This window comes from Mustela erminea, chromosome 16, assembly GCF_009829155.1.
Source record: "Mustela erminea isolate mMusErm1 chromosome 16, mMusErm1.Pri, whole genome shotgun sequence".
Taxonomy (NCBI): domain Eukaryota; kingdom Metazoa; phylum Chordata; class Mammalia; order Carnivora; family Mustelidae; genus Mustela; species Mustela erminea.
This window is the reverse complement of record NC_045629.1, coordinates 49,337,396-49,354,940: the sequence shown is the minus strand read 5'-3', so window position 1 is coordinate 49,354,940 and position 17,545 is coordinate 49,337,396. Positions and strand designations below refer to the sequence as shown.

Genomic DNA, 17,545 nt, shown 5'->3' with positions numbered 1-17,545 from the left:
CGATATCTCATGTCAAGCTTGCCAGAAACTGGCAAGGTAACCATCATACTCCCGTTTCGCACTTAAACACCCGGGTCCAACTTCCCCAAGCTAGAGAGAGGCAAAGGTGGGATTCCAGCCCCTGCCCACCTGCTCTGCAGCCCACACCGTCTCTATTACAACACACAGAAAGGTAAAGGGACAAGGATTGTCTACGGAAGTGTCTTGTAGCCCCAGATGTACCCCCAGACCCGTGGCCTCAGCAACACCAGGGAACTGGCTAGAAATGGGGGCTCTCAGGCCCCACCGCAGACCTACTGAATCAAAACCTGCATTTTAACAAGATCCCAGGTGATTTCAATGCCTATTAAAGTTTAAGAAGCCCTGGTCCGTGGACCGCGGTCCGCAGCCCTGGCTGAGCACTGGAATCACCTGGGGGAACTTGGCAAACCGGGTCCCACACCCGGAGTTCGGATTGGGTATCACGGGGGGGTGTCCGTTTGTTTTTAGCTCCCTAGGTGACTCTACGGGGCAGCAACCTTTGAGAGCCACTGGCAGGAGGAAGGGGAAAGCCAGAGGCTGGGTCAGGTAGAAGCCACCAGCGACCTGCCATTCCCTCCCAAAGCAGGGCCACGCAGGGGGCGTGGAGAGACCAGCATCAGGGAGGCCTAGAGACCCGCTGCCCGGACAGTGACAGTCTGGGTGCCTGCGGTTGGACAGACACTGGCTGCACAAAGACGCGGGGTTAGAGGAACTCCTCAGGAACCCCGACTCTCCGGACGCCTGGAAAACGCTTCGGGTGGGTGAGTTCGCGGGGTCCTCAGGCGCGCGGGGAGCCCAGCGCTGGGGGGAGCGAGGCGCCGGGAGCAGCACGCGCAGGCGCAGAGCCTTGAGGCGCGGGCCCGGGCGGTGGCTCCGGCTGCTCTCCCGCTGGGAGGGGGCGACTCGGAGGGCGGGGGACGGGGTGCGGCCGGGAGAGCCCGCGGGCCTCTGCGGAAAGCCCAGGCCGCCGGGCCACATAGCCGCCTGCCGAGGCGGTCTCCGGGGGTGGGGCGCGGCTGGCCGGCAGGTGCGGCGCGGCCCGCGGAGGGCGCGTTGGAGCGGCTCTTTGTTTCCCGTGCGGCACAGCCCCGGGCCCGGGCGCCAGCCTGCCGCAGCTGAGTCACCGATGAATGCCGGCTGTGTGGCCACGCGGCCCCCTCCCGGAAGAACGCGTCCCTTTCCTGAAGCTGCCTTATCTTATGCGGTGCAAGGGACTAAAGGCAGCGAAGGGGCTTCTCTTCTACAAAGCCCTTTACTCCCCGGGCTGCAAGTGCAAGTCCGGAACCAAGGTCACCCCCACCCCCACCCCCGCACTCACACAGCCCTGAGCAAGAGCCTGCCCTTGAGGATGCCACTTCTAAGGGGATCATGATCTGCTCAGCAGATCTGTAGCGTCATGGTTCAGAAAGGTTCCTCCATGTCTCCACACCTGCCTGGGATGTGGGGTCCAGGCTGAGTGCGTTCGCCTGGAGTCATCTGGAGGACTTGCTGGAAATACACCCTCCCCAGCCTTGTTCGCAGAGGATGAGATGAGTAGAACTGGGGTAAAGCCCGGAATCTGCATTTTAACAAGTACCCTAAATGTTTCTGAAGCATGCGGCTGGTAGTCTGCACTTGAGAATCGCTGATTTTGTAGAAGTTCCCCTTAACATAGATGTGTTAACCACAGATGGGTGTTGCTGAGTAATAAAGTGGAGTTTGCCTGGGGAGATACAACCCAGCGTGTGTTGGCAGAGGTGGGAGTCATGCCAGGGTCACCAGATCCCCAAGCTTGACTTTTTAAGCCAAGGTCAAATCTACCTTCAGGGATTCCCAGAGAGCTTCTCAGCCCCTTTTCTGCTTTTGTGGTCTTGAATGCCACCTGAAGTAAACAGTGTCAGCTGGCACTTTTACACTCTGAGTTTGAACAGGAGGACCATTTAGTTTGGTTTGTGGATTTGGGCATGCTGTAGCTTAAGCCTAATCAGCCACTCTGGGCATTAACCCCCAGAAGATTCTGTCATGTCTAGAGAGAGGTCTCCTCAAATGGATTTTTAGATCATTTCAACATTGAAGACTTATCGTCTATCACAAAAAGATGGAGAAAAAAATTACTGAAAATTTGGTTTAGGAATAAATTTATTCCTTTGGGCAGCAAACATTATCCTGTTAACAGACCCAAATGAGAAAAAAAAAAAAAAAGAATAAACAAATTCTATTTTCTACAATGAAGGCAGATGACCTTGGCTCACATCTCAGCTTTCCCACTTATTAGCTGGTAACCTTGGGCAAGTTTCTGACTTCAGTGTGCCTCTAATTTCCTTATCTGAAAAATGTAGTTGTGCATATTTATTTTATACTTAGTGCTTCTGGATAAAAGATTTGCAAGTATTATCTTAAGTAATTTTCATTTTACAACTGAGGAAACTGAGGCTCAGAGAGGCTGGAAACCATGGTTGCTCCATCTGGATGTGAGTGTCGTCTCTCCCTTTTGACCACACCTGTTCATTGCCTCCTGGCTCGTGACTGGCTGTCAGACAGTAACTACGCATGTTTGCAGGAGCACACCATCATGGCTGACTTTTTTCCTGAGCTGTTACTATGGGCCATAAACTAGTGTCAACACTTTACTGAAATGAATGAACTTCTTACCACCCTTCCAAGAGATGGGAATTATCATCATCTCCCTGTCTCAGAGGGAGAAATTGAAACAGAGATAAGGAGGTCCCACTGCCAGCAAGGGGCAAGACCTGAACGCAGGGGCCGCCTTCGGGCTTCCAGGCCTGGGCACCAGATGGCTGGTCTGTGTTATCCAGTTACCAGTATTACTGAAGACGGGAGGGGTCTCCCCACTCTCCTGATCCACCAACACTGCAAGGCTGAAATTCTTCCTTCCCATCAGCACCCCGCTTGTGGGCTTGTGGGTGCAAAGTCTCCTTCTACCAGAAAGCTTGCCACTCTGCTGGGCCTTTGGAAAGTGGTGTTTATAGAGGACAGCTTAGAGGGGCTTTGGAAAAGACTTCAGTACATGCTAGCATCGAGTGCCCTGGTGACCTGCAGACAGGCTTCAAGGGATGGACACTGAATGTGGCTTCCTGCCCAGGGGCTGGCTGTGCACCAAATGCAGGAAAATGGTTTGCAGGCTCAGCCTCCCTGCCCCAGCTGGCCTCCTGCATGGCAGCCTGGCTCTGACTGTCTCATGTGTGGTCACTCTTCTCACACCGAATTTTGAGGCACGTGCTAGGACTACGGGCCTCATGGGCAATCCTGGTAAGGTCTCAGATGTAAACAATGATCGTGTTATGGGAAACCGGAGAAAAGATGATCCTTGTTATAAGGTGGCAAAGAGCTCAGAGGAGCTGTGGTCGGGTGTTTGTGAAAGGTGAACATTGAGAGCTTGAAATGAAATATTTAGCTGAGGAGATCTCCAAGCAGAATGTTGAGAGAGCCCCTGGGTATCTCCTGAGTCCTTACAGTAGAATGCAAAAAGAGTGACATGAATTAAAGAAGGAACTCTTAAACAAAATGGAACCAGAGCTTGGAGGTCTAGAAAAGGGTCAGTCCACCATCATCGCAAGAAAATGAAAAAGCTTGCTCAGAACTGAGCACTACGGGTGTGGCTAAGCAACTGTTTAAGAACACAGGTATGAGCACAGATCCAATGAGTTAGCTCAGTGGCAGTTGGGCAAGTTATGGGGTTACACCAGCAAAGGCACCGAGGGAACAAGAGAAAGCAGGACAGAATGCAGGAGACGCATCATAATTCCCATATGCTGCAGGACCAGAGCCTAGGGCTTTTTGGCTGCAGGGTGCACTGTCCTTCAAGGAAAAGGAAGAAGGACCCTCTAGGCCGTTCAGAGATGACTGGGCCATCACCTTGCCAGAAGCCTCCTACCCCCACTTGGCACAGCCGCAGAGGTGGGACCCCTGCCTCCATGGGTCTGAAAGGCAGAGCGTTGAACCAAAGAGGATTACTCTTGAGCTTTAAGATCTAGTGGCAATTGCCTTGCGAACTTCCCGGCTTGCTTGGGGTCCCATTACCCCCTCGTCCTTTCCTGCTTCTCAGCTTCAGAACAGGAAGGCCTACCCTGTCTGTCCCATGGGTGTATAGTGGGAGTCCATAACGCACACGGTTTCAGAGGCTCACAGGTGAAGAGTATTGCCTCAGAGTCAATCGCATCTTGAGTTACCCGATCAGTTTAGATGGTATGTCCGTGAGACTTTAGAGTTGTGGCTGGAATGAGGCAAGGCTGGTGAGCCACTGGAGTAGGATGGATATGTTTTGCACATGAGAAGGACACAAATGCTGTGGACTGAACTCTGCCCCTCCCCCACACCAAGTGCCTGTGTTGGAGCCTGAATCCCACCCTCCTGTGATTTGGTATTTGGTGGTGGGGCCTTCGGGAGATAGTTAGGATTAGGAGAGATAGTGTCCTCCTGGAAAGGGACCAGAGAGCTGACTCGCTCTCCCTCTTTTGGCCACTTGAGACAACTCAAGTCTGCCATCCGTAAGGCAGGAAGAGGGTTCTCGCCAGCCACTGACCCTGCAGGCACCTTGAACTTGGGCTTCCAGCAGCCTCCAGAACTGCAAGAAAAGAAGTCTCTGCTGTTGAAGTCCCCAAGTCTATGATATTTTGTTAGGGCAGCGCAGGGGAAACACTGCCTCTGGCCCACAAAATCTTGGGAAAGCTGTTTTTCTGGCTGGCTCTTGGCCAACCAGCTCTAAAGGCAGCTCTTAATCCTTGCTTCTCAAACCTCCCTCCAAGGACATCCCACAAAGGATGCTCCGGTGCCCAGCATGCTGGGAGAACACCTGTGGCTCAGAGCAGACCGTCTGCTTTCGCTTGGCGTTCTGTGGCTAGAGCGCTCCAGCATGAAGAAGACCTGCCAATCCCAGACTCCAGCTGCTCCCTGCCCATTCCCAAAGTCCCTCCAGCTTCTGGACAGTGCTGTCCATAGGGAGAACTAATCTGAGTTTTAATTCTTGTGAATAAACTGAAAAAAAGGTCCAAATGTGGGCAGCAGCTGGGATAGAGGAAGGGAGGTAACCAGTATTCACGAAGCCTGGAGGCTGGCAGGTTGTGACCCTCAAAGAAAGTCCGTTAAACAGCTGAATGGAAGATGTCCTTTGCCCTCCGCAACAGCTTCGAGAAGTAAAGAGGAAAAAGATCCTTACCTCCCCTGATTCCATACCAAAAGTAGGGGATCCAAACTCAAGCCAAGGTTCTGTCACTAGCTGTGTGTCCCAGGGATACAGTTAAGGGAGCTTCTCAAAGCTTTTGCTTCTTCATTTGTAAAATAGGACTTACTAATAATTCCTTTTTTGTAAGGCTATTCTGAAGAGCTGCTGACACAATAATAGAAACTATTTAATGAGGGACTTGAGGTTCAGAGAGGTTAAGTGATTGGAGGATCCCCACCACCTAGCCCTGGGCCAGGGGGCTGATGGTCTGGCGTTAGCTCACCTATGTGCACACCGCTTCCCTGAGGTCACACTAGAGAAGGAAGGAATCCGGCCTGGCCAACTGTCCTGTCACCTGTGACCACAGAGTGATTAGGTTAGGACCTCATACCTCTCAGTGAGGGAGGCACTCTCTACCCCATGACACGCGTGAGGCTCAGAGGCCTTAGGTCACCAGCTACTTCCCAGGGTCCCTCGGTGCCAACACACTGTGGCCATTCCTCTCATGCAACCCCAGAATCCACATGCCCACTCTCCCCTGTGCCCCCGTGCAGGGGCAGCCCAGCAAGCAAGCTGGCATTACCTAATTGCTGGCCAGCCTCTTCTGTCGCCTCATTTTTCCAAGCCACCTGACTCTGAAAGCCTCTACCTCAGCCAGACAAATGAGACGTGAGCCTTGTTCTGCCAGAGTGCCAGCAAAAGGAAGAGATCAGAAGCTGTCGCCCGGAGGGAGCAGCAGCCGGGGTGCACACAAAACATTGGGGGCAGCGGATGTCTTTAGCCGGCGACAAAGCCCAGGCCACTGCCCTACTTACAGCTGTGACTTCCCTTCTTGGGCTCTGCCTTCTGCTGTGAGGCACCTGGGGTCAGCATTCTGGGCTGTGGGACCTGATCTTGATCAGCTAGCCTCCCTAGGGAGATGAGCCCTTGTTAGAGCCAGCCCCTAGCATCCGAAAAGCCTCTCCTGCCTCCACCAGGCAGATGTTTCCAGAGTCAGGGAAGAAGAAAGCCATCAAAGGAATGCACTCTGCTGCACAGCCTCAAAGAGGCAGGCACTGTGGTGCAGGTTACCCAGCTCAAAGGTAGCCTCGTGCCCCCTCTGGGCTCTGGCGTGAGGCTACAGCATCTGCCCCTGAAAGAAAAGTCACTGAGAGGCGAGGGTCATCTGGCCTCACCCTGTCCTTATCTTGGCCGATGGGTGGGGTGGACAGAGCAGCCACGTCCCAGGACCTGAGCATCTCCAGGGCGGAAGCCAGGCCCCCTGAACTTAGCATCTCCTGGTTAGCACAGACCAGAGCCGGGTACTGTTCAGGTACGCTTTGACCCGAGGCGGTGTCCTTCCCATTTTCCAGATGGGCAAATGGATAGAAAAATTAGGTTCCTAAAACTCATGGATGGGGAGTCAGGATTCGAATTCAGGCAGTCAGAGGCCAGAGCCTATGTCCCCAACCCTCATACTACAGTGACTCTTGGTGAATAAATAATGGATGAATGAAGAAGGGAAGGAATGAATGAAACGATCAGTTAATGGCTTGTAGAAAGAATGACAAAATAGCCCCCTGTTCAAAATAACTTCCTCTGTTTCACAGCCATCAAAATGCATACCTTTGAGTATTAGCCTGTGATTGTCTTCAAAAACTGGACATAAGAAATTGGGACGATGGCAATTTTTGGCCCAGCAGGGTAGCTCCTAGGACGTCTGGGTGAGGCCTACAGACTGGGGAGAGAGGAACCGAGTGTATGAGAGAGGAGCAGGGGAGTTGCGAGGTTGGCTACACCTCCTCCCGGCCCCATGGCCCTGGCCAAGTTCATGGCCTCTACCAGCCCCAGCCTCCACCTGTGTCGGTGGGGTTACTGGTAACTGTCTCATGGTTTATGGCTAAACAAGTGACTGTCTCTAGTCTGCCCCGTACAGAGTGGATGCTCACTCACTGGGAGCTGTTATTGTTATTATACAAATTATAGCTATGGAACGTGAGTCTGTAACTATCACTGACCTGTCTTTCCTTCCCAAACTGGTTTCTGCTCTGGTGACACGATGTGCGGTGTCCCAGGCCCTGCAGTCACAGCCCTCCCTCTCCCTAGCCACCCACCCCCATCCTTTTCCCCCAATGTCTGTCTTTCTGGGGTGTCCTGGCCCTCCCCTCTCCCGCCTGTGCCCTGGCCTGGGCTCCCACTTCCCGCCACCTGTCCGCTGTCCAGTCTGCAGGACAGGGTGGAAAAAGCTCCCGGGATGCCCACCTTTCCCAGTTTCCCCCATTTGTCTAGTTCCAACTCTTGGCCAACTTGGATCTCCAGCTGCTCTTTACTCCCCACCCCTTTTTTTCTCACATTTCCCTTTCTCCCGGTTCCCTGGCTGGCTCCCTCTGGCTCCAGCTGAGCCAGATTCACCAGTGGCGGTGGCGATGAAGGTATCCTCTCTTTCCACGTGCTCATCAAAGTCTCCTGCCAACAAGCCTGGGACACGGGATCCCAAGGGGCCTGGGCCCTGGGATGGGGGGGGGGGGGCCCTGGAGAGGCGGGGCAGTGGGAGGATCCCTGACACCAGAGAGGGAAGGTCAGCTGGTGTCTCTGTCCTTCATTTATGGGTGGGTCTGTCATGCCAGGACAGAAGTCCCCAGGTCTGAACACACAGGAGTGGGGAAGGGCAGCGGGGGGGGGATAGGAACTGAACGAAGATGCCCATGAAATTGCTGGGAACCGTCGTTCTAATGTTCATTACAAGTATTTCAGGAAGGAGTCACTGTGCACAAAGCCTCTCTCATCAGCTGTCACTGGACCCCGTGTGGTAATGGGCAAATCCCATTTTATAGATGAGGAAACTGAGATCTTGACGGTTTATATGATTTGCCAGGGCCTGGGCCACAGGACTGATCACCTGAAACATTTCCTATCACTTCTCTAAGCTCCTCGTCCTTTCGCACCCGGCACCCCTGACCCACCAGTTAGTGCTGGCTGGCCCCGAGTGCCGAGCATTTTGGAGGAAGTCATGCAGCTATGGGGACTGCCCAGGACCAGCCCAGCCTCCAAGCTCAGCCAAGCTCTCTGTATGCTCCTTTCCTGTGCTTGGCCTGCCCTCTTTATGTTCTCCTTAAAAACGCTTCCAGACTGTCCCTTCCCTCCTTCTTTACCCCCTCCCACTCAGAGGATGACTTCATCTCATATTATTCCAAAATCTCATGGTCCTGGGGAAGGAATAACCCCGAGTTCCAGGTTCCAGGCCCCCTCCTCCTGCCCGCCCCCAGCGCCCTCTGTGCCTCTCAGTCATTGGGCTGCAGGTTCTTTTCTTCCTGCTTGAGGCCTCCCCTCAGTCGACTCTTGACCCACCCTCCTGGCTCCGTGCCCACCCCTCCCACCAGCCACCCAACATCTCTTCTAAATTTCTAGCCCCTTTCTCTGGACCCACGTCCCGAGCCCAGGAATGTGCTGCTGCGTCTCCCACCTTCCTTACCCCTGCCTTTTCTACTCTTCTTCCCCATCCGAGCTAACTTCCTGAAGGGTAGTCTACACCTGGGCTTGTCAACCTCAGCCCTACTGATGCCGTGGACCAGATCACGCTGGTGGGGACAGTCCTGTGTGTTTGCCTTTGTTCGCGTGGGCTGCCATGACACAATATGGAGACTGGGTGGCTCAGACGCAGATTTATCCCGCCCAGTCCTGGAGGTAGGGAGGCCAAGATGGAGGTCTGGCAGAGCTCGGTTTCCAGTGAGGGCTCTCCCTCTGGCCTACAGATGGCCGCCCCTCACCGTGTCCTCACGCAGCCCTTCCTCTGAGCGCTTGGAGAGGGGCTACCAGCTCTGTGGTGTCTCCTCTTCTGGGGATGCTAATCCCATCGTGAAGGCCCGACCCTCCTGATCTCATCCAACCCTAACTGCCTCCCAAGTGCCTCCTCTCCCAGTTCTATCATGCTGGGGGGCAGAGCTTCAACACGAGAATCTGGGGGGACACAAACATTCAGTCTACACAGCACGGTGGGAGGCTTAGCCATGTCACTGCCTCTACCCACAAGATGCACCTTCCTTTCAGTTTGGGAAGATGCCAAAAGACCCCAGTGACTGTCATTACAACCCCCACCAGTTGTGACAACCAGAAGCGTCTCCAGACCTTACCCCACATCCCCTAGAAGACAGAATCTGCCCCGCCCTGACCCCTGTGGGGGACCACTGGTCTACCTATTTCCACTTCCTTCTCCCCATTCATTTCTCAATTCACCTTTAATTCAGTTTCTATTTCTCCCCCAACCTACTGAAACTGTTTTTGTAAACACCCCTATACCCTGTATCGTTACTTCCCTTGCGTGCCTAGCACAGGGCTCCTCTGCTCTGGTGGAAACTACCACTCCTGGCTTCTGAAAGCCTCTGCTCGGTGGGCTCCAGAGGAAGCCGCTGTGGGCCACTCTCCTGATGGCCAGACTTTCTCCAACCTTCTTGCGGTGAGAGCTTTAGTTTCCACCATGAGGCTGAAATGCTAGTTCCTCACTAGCCAGCCACCCTGCTGCTGGGACTGGCTCACTTGACCTGAGGGAGAGTCTACCTGGGAAGGCTTCCTAGGAACACTCACTTTCTCATAGAGGGAGAAGAGGGACCCAAAGAGAAAGCCACATGATTGGAGAAAAAGTGATGTTTGGAGTTGCTACCGCCATCTCTCAAACACAAGGAAAAGCCCAAAGAGGCCTGACTTAGCGGTTAAACCAACCTTGGAATTGCCTCCCTATGGTCGCCTTGTAAGAGAATCTATGTTCCTATTACCTGATTAGTCAGCTTTTTATATTTAGTAAGTGATTCTATTACTTGCATCCAGAAGTACCCTGACTGAGCCAGCTTTTGAGACTCTACCCAGTCCTCATTCATACTTTTCTAGTGAGTCTGTACCACCTCCTCTAAAGACTCCTCCTCGCCCCTCTCCCTGACACATCGATGTTCCCAAGCCTCACAGTCCTCACTCCATCCTCTCCGCCATGTTGATGACATCCTAGGTGCTTATGACTCATGAATCTGAACCTAGTGCTATCTCTTGAGCCCCAGACACTTAAATCTAGTGGCCCACTCACATATCATCATTTTGTCATTTCTTTCACCAGCTCTCATTTCTCTACCCCTTCTGCTCATTGCTGGGTCCTTTTCCTTTTTCCAGCTACCCTCTCCCCACCTCCCCCAGGGTTGCCTGATAAAGGGGGAGGTGACATTCCTGGATGACATGCTCAACATTTCTATGCTGAAAGCCCAGGATTATGCCTAGAGCCCAGAGTTCTCCAGGGAGCTCTGGATTTGAAGACGCAGCTGCCGGGTGACTGGCCGTGTTCTGAACATGGCACGGAGCTGTCCTACCCACATGCCCCCTACTCAGCCCATCCCCCCTCCGCTCTCTGTGGTGCTCCGACTCTGCAATGCCCACTTCCTTCCTCCCAGACCAGAACCAGCAGATTAGGCAGGATGCCTCCTTTTTCTCATCTTGCATATTCCAGGATCTGCCAAGCCCTCTGATTTTACCTCTAAAATACCTCTCGATTCCACCCCTTCTGTCCCATACTGCCTAGTTCCTGCTGTGGTCAGTGCTACAGTCCCCTCCCCATTGACCTAGCCCCTCTGCTCTCACTTCTCTGCAACCCATCCTCCTGCCTACAGACGAAGTGATATTTCTAAAATGCACATCTTACTATGTCACCTCTCTGCTCAAAATTCTTCATTAACTCACCATTCCCTTCTAGCAGTGATTTTCAAACTGCTTTCGGTGTAAGGCCTCCAATATGTAATAAATTAAAGCTGAAGAGTAATGGGTGAAGTTAGGAGGGACATCGAGAGACCCTCACAGATACCCCGGCTCCCCATCCCTTCCTCCAGTGCAACACATGCACATATGCACATGCCTGTATGTGCAAACACACACAGTGCACATATACACATACATGCACACACGTGTATGCATACATACCACAGCGCACATGCACACACTTGCACACATGTGCCTGCATACACACATGCACACACAAGTCCATACATGTGCACACACCAATTCCTATGTTGCTTTTGTTGAGACTGTATATACTTATGCTGAGATGTCTGTCCTATATGGATATACAGATCTCAGGTATATACAGATATACAGGAAGCACCACTCCCACTTCCCCAGTAATATCCAGGATCTATTGGATACTTTTCTTCTTTTTCTTAAGATTTTATTTACTTATTTGAGAGTGAAAGAGCATGAGCGGAGTGGAGTGGGGCAGGGGAGAGGGGGAAGCAGACTTCCTGCTCATCATGAGGCTAGATCCCAGGACTCTGGGATCATGACCTGAGCCAAAGGCAGATATGTAACCAACGAAGCCACCCAAGTGCCCCTTTTGGATACCTTCAAATAACGGGCAGCTCACTACTTTGCGTGATCCATTTCAGGATCATATTTTCAAAGTCATAAAAAATTTTGGTCATTTTCGTGACCGCATGCAACACAGGGGGTCCTGTGTTACCTGTAGCCTGGTATCGCGAGGCTTGTCTGACCTGACTCAGGAGGACTTGGGGTTTCTACTACAGTTTTTACTTGGGTCCAAGGAGGAAAGGTAATGCTTCTGAACACTCATTCCATCACCCCATAGTTCTGCCTCAGCAATCAGCTGCTGGAACATGTTTAGCCAGCTGGGACTGAACTGTGAGACTGCAGAGCTGATTAATATGAACACTAGAAACCATGCCTCTTTCAGGCTCCTGCTCACTGAGAGGCTCAGGCCCCTCCATGCCTGTGGAAGCCACGACACCAGCCTGGGCCACTCCGGGTTCAAACCCCAGCTCAGCCACTTAAGAGGCCTGTGACTGGGCCAGAGAACCACTCTGAACCTCAGTTTCCTTATCTATGAAATGACTGTCATTAGAATGGGGACAGTGTCTATCAAATGCCAGGTGCTTGGTAGTTTCTCAACAGATGGTGGCTTTTAAGGGGCACCATATACCAGCTATTCCTCATTCCCACCTAGGTGCTTCTGGATTTTATGAACGAGTAAAGACATCCTTTCTTCCCACTCTGTAAAGTGGGGGTGGTGGCTTGATGAATGGATGAGTTTTTGCACCCTGGCACAGCCCCTCCTGGGCCCTCATTTTAGAAACACACACCCTTGACATCGCTGTCCAGGCAGCCTCAGACTCTACAAGGGGAGTGAGGCCTGCCATTTGGGGGGCAGTTCAGTTGGGGTAGGAAGGATTGGGGAACCTCTTGTAGCTTCGACATCTAAGCACTCAATCCAGAGGAATGGTTTCTGTTGGTGTGCTGACACCTAGGAATGGCTTTTAGAGAGACAGGGTCAAGCAACAGGTGAGAGTATCAAACGTCGGGTGCCCTGCTTCTGAGAAGCTCTAATGCCATGTGCAGGACACGTGAGGTCAGAGGGGCGGGGTCTGGCTCCTGCACTCTAACACCCAGCGGGCTGATCATAGCCGCTCACTCTATGTCAGAGGGCAGGAGGGAACGTGGAATGGGCCAGGGACAAAATCGGGCCCTGACATCCTCCAGGATGTGCCATGGGGCCCTGTGGAACAGGGAGCTGATTCATTAGAGTACTTAGAACACAACCTGGCGCAGAGTAAGCAAATACTGGCCTTTGATGCTTGGCGGAACTTTTCTTGGAAAGAATAAAAGGATTAGAAGTTGGACTGAAGCCAGCACAAAGCATAAATCTGGTCATGGGTCCCCACGGCCAGCGTCCTCAGTGGCTTCCCTTTGTCTTTGGAGTAATGACAGGACTTGTGCACAGCCCGCCAGCCCAGACGCCGGCTTACCTCCCCCGCGCCTACACCTAGATCCTCAGTGCTTCCTGTCCCCTGTTACCACCCACTGGGGAGGAGGGCAGGTGGCAGGGGGCACAGTACCCTGCTCTGGAGAGAAAACGAGAGCTGTTTCACTAAGCCCATTGGCAGCACGGGGGCAGCCCACTGGCAGGAGAGACTGGGCAGCACCTGCCCACGTCTGAGACTGATGCCTCACAAGGCCAGAGCTGGGCCCCCTGTTGCCTACATTTGTGGCTTGTCTGCCCCCACTGTGCCTGGCAACATGGCTCTGGCTATGATTCAGGCAGAGCAGGAGCTCTGGAACTATGGCGAGGGAGAGGCGGGGTTAAATGAGATAGCATCTGCAAACTGCTTTGGCAACAGTGTGTTAGAGAACTATATTCCCACCCTCATTGACAAAAAGAGCTGGGGTGATGGCCCTGGGACTTAAGGGTGGAGTGGGGAGGAAGGAGATGGCCCCGGGCAGCACTGTGACCCACAGACTCCATTAGATGAGGGCCTCGAATAATCCCAGGGCTTTCTCCACTTTGCAAGACTGGGTGGATGATAGGAGTCTTTTCTCCAAGAAATAATAATTAGTATTAATTGTAATTACCAGTACTGACTCATCAAGGCCTATGCCAACCACTTCCTGGCCTGACCTCACAGCACTCACTCCAGTACAGGGAGAGAGGAACCATCATTGGCTCTTCCATTGTACAGATGAAGAAACTAAGGTCCAAGGTCCGGGCATGCTAGATGACGTGCCCAAGGTCACACACAGCCAGGAGTGGCAGAGTTAGGATGTAAACCTGGGTCACCTGCCTCCCGAGCACACGTTCCTCTCGGGTACAGAATGACTTGTCCAAGGATGACTTTTCCAGAAGGGGTGAACTCAGCAGCCAAGTCCCACTAAGCCGGAGCATCTCAACCCTGGCCGTGCTGTACTATTAGGAGGGAAACTTTATACCGATACCGATGACTGGCCCCCATCTCAGAGGAGTGGAGTCAGAATCCTGGGGAGAGGTGGGATCTGGGCATGAACACCTTCTAAGAGCATTGCAGGTGGTTGCAGGATGGCCAAGGTTGGTCAGGAAGGGCACTTGAAGCAAATGAGGGGGAAGGGCTGTCCATTCGGGTGGGCTCTGTCCCTCCCTCTCTGCACCAGTGACCTGAGAGGCCCGCTGGGCAGAGGCCAGGAAGTCTGACTTTTGCCCTGACCTTGGCATAGCACTGCCCCCTGGGACTGCTCAGAGGGCGCCTCCTGCACACTCTGACGGACATAGTCTACCCGCAGCTGGGCCAACTAGCACAGCCCCCGGGCCCAAGAGGAAAAGGAGCAAAGAGCCTTTTTTTTTTTTTTTTTTTTTTTAATTGGGTCAAGAGAAAAAGAGAATTCTTAAAAAATGCAAGTCATGGTTCGAACTCCAGTCATTTTTCAGGCCGCTGCTGTGCTCTGCGTCTCCCACCTGGGAGAGCCGGCAGTCCAGCGAGCAGTAGGACAACAGCATGCCGTCTGTACGCTTGGCACCATGTTGGCTACGTTTGTGCATGGTCTCAGCCTAGCCTGGGGGACAGCCCGCGAAGGAGGCATTATTAGGGCCCCACGACAAATAAAGGGGCTGAAGTTCACTGTGATACAAGAGTCTAAGGCAGCCTGGAGCCAGCTTTTCAGGCTAAGTGGTTCTGCTTGGTGGGGTTTCCTGGGGGGTCCGGGGGCTGCCAGCTGCCCCTGCCCCACTTGCCCCTTCTGTCTCTTCTCCCTGCTGTCTGCAGGCTCACAACAGGGACTCAGGCGACCCCAGACCTGCAAATCTAGGGCCATCAATCAACCCTGGTCACCCACAGAGCCACTTGCCTGCCGGTTTGCTCTGCGTTCTTGAGAAATCGAGGGAGAAACTTCAACCTCCTGGGCCTTCACGGGGTGGATCTGAAGTTGCTGGGCCTGGGAGGGATGGCGTGCGAATTCCCTGGGAGTCCTCACCGTGCCAGACACAGCCGGAGCTCCCTGCAGAGCCCCGTGTCGCGTCTGCTCTCTGACCCTCCCCCACCAGCCTTCTCACGTCCCCACGTGCAGACAGGACAGGAAAGGGAGACCATGGAGGGGGCTGGGGAGAAATACTAGCAGCGTCACACACTGTGCCCTAGTGATCATTCTCCTTCCTGCAGCGAAGCATATTTACTCTTTCCGACGATATTTTTGAGTCCCTGGGCCTTGAGCCCTTGGGGGCTGGGGCTGCCCAAGTACACAGCCCTCGAGCTGGTGGAACTCCCAGCTTCCTGGGGTAGACAATTAGTTACAAGTTGTCCAGCCGAGGGATGATTGCAATACCAGAAGCAGAGCCATGATCCAGCGTTGGCCAGAGGAAAGCGTGATTCAGTTTTGTGGGGAGAGGTGCTGAGTCCCAGGCGTCCAGGAGCAAGTCGTGACCTCTGAGCACACAGGCAAGTTCCACGTCCCACCCCCGGAGCCTGCTCTGGTCATTCCCACCATCTCTGGTCTCCCCTGCTGGGGACACACACAGCATGTCCTCTTGCATCTCATGGATACTCTTAACACTGCTTTGTTCACGATGGTTTTTTTGTCTTGGGGTCCCCTCTCTCAACTGGATTTTAAGTTCCTCGGGGCAAGGACCACTTCTGGTATTGCTTCTCCCCCAGAGGGCTAAGACAGCACTGAGCATCTTGAAATACTTAAGAAACACCGATTGAGTTAGTGATCCTACTGACGTTTGGAAAGCTCAGATCTCATACTTTGAGAGTCAGTTCCAGGCAAGGAGTGGGAACGCCAGTGATGGCACCGTGAGTCGGAGGGACTGGGGTCCTGTAATGGGGACTTGCCATCAGACAGGCGGTGAGGCAGACCTCTATCCCAGAGGAAGGACCAGTGGCAAAGGTAGACAGCTTTTACATATCTCACAAGCTGGCTTCCCAGAATGTAATTTATGACCTCCGTGTAGTCAAATAGAGCTGTGAAATTAATTTCAAAGTCAAATATTGGGTTGAGGATTATGTGCTCTTTGAGGTGATTAAAACTGCTGCTCTGTTTCATAATAAGAGAGAAGAGGAAGGAGTGAGACAGTATATTCTGTTCAAAGAGCAAAAAGGCCCGAAGAGGCAATATTTTTCCCCGCTCTGTTTCTAGTTTTAACAGGAAGAAGGAAAGGCAAGTAAATAAGCTGATACTAAAATTACTTTCTAATGTTAATTTCGGTCAAGGTAATAAACATACCTTATTGAAGCATCAAAGGCATCCCAAGGCTTGTAATAATCAGCAGAGTCTCCCTTACTCCATCCTGTTGCTGCCTGCTCCCTGCAAGTCCCACTTCTCAGAGACAGACATTTTCAACTCTTTTAGACATTTTCTGGTATTTTCCTCCATGGTTTTTTTTTTTTTTTTTTTTTTTTTTAAGATTTTATTTATTTGCCAGAGAGAGAGAGTACACACAAGCAGGCAGAGAGGCAGGCAGAGGCAGTGAGAGAAGCAGGCTCCCTGCTGAGCAAGGAGCCCAATGCGGGACTCAATCCCAGGACCCCGGGATCATGACCTGAGCTGAAGGCAGCGGCTTAACCAACTCAGCCACCCAGGCATCCCTTCCTCCATGGTTTTAAGAAATATGTTTCTTTTTTCTTTTTCTTTTTCTTTTTATTTATTTATTTGACAGTCAGAGATCACAAGCAGGCAGAGAGGCAGGCAGAGGGTGCGGGGGAAGCAGGCTCCCTGCTGAGCAGAGAGTCCGATGCGGGGCTTGATCCCAGGATCCTGAGATCATGACCAGAGCCAAAGGCAGAGGCTTAACCCACTGAGCCACCCAGGTACCCCAAGAAATATGTTTCTTGACTCTTCCTCTCCCCACCACCATTTTAGACATATATTAACTTCCTACAGTAGCTGAAGAGAATTTAATTTTTACATTTTATACATACTTGCACACATTCACAACCTTTCTCCAACATGGCATTTCACCTCTTTTGGATTCACTACTACTCAGAATTTATGTTGATATGCCTCAGTAAGTACTGTTAACGCTGTTCCTAGCTAAGCCTCAGAGTCTGCTCTAATTACATTTCCTTTCATGTGCAATATTTTGTTTTTCCTGGAGTTAATCATCTTGGTACATTTGCTCAGATTTTCAGGAGCCTTTCACTAAGTCCTCTGACTTCTTGTTAAACTCTTCGCCAAGTAGGCAAGCACATGAAAAGGCCATCAGGTAATTTCTTGTTATGACAGGAATGCTTGTGTCCAGTATCCTCCATCATGTGGCACCTCTCTAAGCTGAGAGCTCTCCAGACCTTCTGACCCGTATTGCCTTCTACATGATAGCATGGACTAGATGTTTCCTTGGACATCTTTTGTTGGTTTACTCCTGTGTTTTGCTGAAGTACATCCTTTAGTAGCTTCTCGAAAAATGGTCTATAGAATCATTGAGATTTTGCCAATCTGAAAAAATGTCCCTGGATTATCCTTACATTCAACTGACAGCTTGGAAGTCATTTTCCTTCAGCATTATAAAAACATTGCTCCATGGACTTCTGGTTTCCAACAGTATTGGCAAGAAATCTGAATGCCATTCTGATTTCTAAGTTTTTCTATTTCCTCTGGAAGTTT

General features: G+C 52.1%; 1 long non-coding RNA gene across 1 annotated transcript in view; it reads left to right on the top strand.

Annotated features, from left to right (window-relative positions):
• Nucleotides 1–520: 520 nt before the first annotated feature.
• Nucleotides 521–17,545, top strand: part of LOC116574763 — a 42,416-nt gene continuing 25,391 nt past the window's right edge. The window contains exon 1 of the long non-coding RNA XR_004279475.1: nucleotides 521–778. This is a non-coding gene — a long non-coding RNA (uncharacterized LOC116574763). The remainder of the gene's footprint in view (nucleotides 779–17,545) is intronic.